The following is a 1,683-nucleotide window of genomic DNA, read 5'->3' as shown; positions in this document are numbered from 1 at the left end:
ATCGAACTTGAACATTTAATTCATGGCATGCGTCTTCACGATACATGGCAACAACTGCACGGTGAACGGGTAGCGTACACCTTCGTAACTAGTCATTCTGCCAGTCGGTTGGATAGGATCTATGTGTCCGAGGCCCTCCAGCGACACGCTGTGAACTGTGACATAGCTCCTGTCAACATCTCCGACCATTGTGCGTATCAGTGTTACCTTAAGCTACGACGCCAGCAAATATACCGCGGGAAAGGCTACTGGAAATTGAATGTCAGCCTTCTGCAGGATGCCCAACTTGAAGAGGAGGTGAACATGACGTGGCAACAGCTCCAGCGGCAACGACGTCGTTACGATAGCGCTCTCCAGTGGTGGACTCAGTGTGCTAAGCCTAAATTACGCCTCACCCTCATGAGTTACGCCCGACAAAAAAGTTTTTGGCAGAAACAGACTATTGAGTTTTATTATCGCTGTTTGAGAGAACTGTACAGTCGCGCTAACAATCCTTCTGGCGATATCGACATAAAGATCAAACGATATAAAGCGAAAATCACGGCGATACAACGCCAACGAATGCAAGGCATCATCGTGCGAGCCCACCCCAAGGACGTTGCCGCCGAAGAACGGGCCTCTCTGTACCACATCCTGAGAACGACGAAACGGTGTAAAGCCATGTTGATTGAAGCCGTTGTTGATGACGCTGAGAATGCCATCACGAAGCAACGTGACATCATCTCGCACGTCTACGACTATTATAGTCAACTTTACAAGAAGCAAGCCGTTGATGAACACTCGTGCGACGATTTTCTTAGGACCTTGAGCTGTCGCTTGTCGCCACAGGATACTGCAAATCTGGAATCTCTTTTCACAGAGGACGAAATCCGACTGGCGGTCCACAGTGCAAAGAAAGGGAAGTCACCAGGACCCGACGGTCTCAGCGCTGAGTTTTACCAGCGTTACTGGAACCTCCTCGGTCCGACGCTCCTCGAGATCGCGAATGAACTCTGGCACCTGGAAGTTATACCCAAGGCATTTACGGAAGGCATCATCCTGCCCTTACCGAAAAAAGGGAACAGCAGGAAGGTCGAAAACATGCGACCCATCACACTCCTGAATGCCGACTTAAAAATCATCACCAGATCGATTAAGCTAAGGATGCAAACCGTTATGTACAAGGTTTTGGGCAGTTACCAGTACAGTGCAGTGCAAGGCCGAAGTGCAATCTCAGCAGCCTGCGATTTGAGGGACATCATCTGTTCGTATGCTGAAACCAAAGGACAGGGCGCTCTGATCTTTCTAGATTTTGAGAAGGCTTATGACCGTGTACGTCATGACTTCCTCTTTAAAAGCATGAAGAAACTAGGTTTTGGACTTCATCTCATAGAATTAATTCGCAAACTTACTACGAACGCCTCTTCACGGATTCTCATTAATGGCCATTTTACAAAAGAAGTTTCCATTGAGCAATCCGTCCGCCAAGGATGTCCTCTGTCAATGATTTTGTACGCCATTGCAGTGGAGCCGCTACTGAACAACTTGGCGCATAGCGGGATCGGACTTAGCGTCCAGTCTGTCACTATCCCATGCATTGCGTATGCTGACGATGTATGCGTCACTGTGTCATCATCGCAACAACTTCTGTCAGCGGAAACTCTTTTACAAAAATTCACGTTTCTTTCAGGAGCAATACTCAAT

Source organism: Schistocerca serialis, chromosome 3, assembly GCF_023864345.2.
Source record: "Schistocerca serialis cubense isolate TAMUIC-IGC-003099 chromosome 3, iqSchSeri2.2, whole genome shotgun sequence".
In the NCBI taxonomy this organism is placed as follows: domain Eukaryota; kingdom Metazoa; phylum Arthropoda; class Insecta; order Orthoptera; family Acrididae; genus Schistocerca; species Schistocerca serialis.
The sequence above is the reverse complement of the archived record's forward strand: the minus strand, read 5'-3'. Positions refer to the sequence as shown.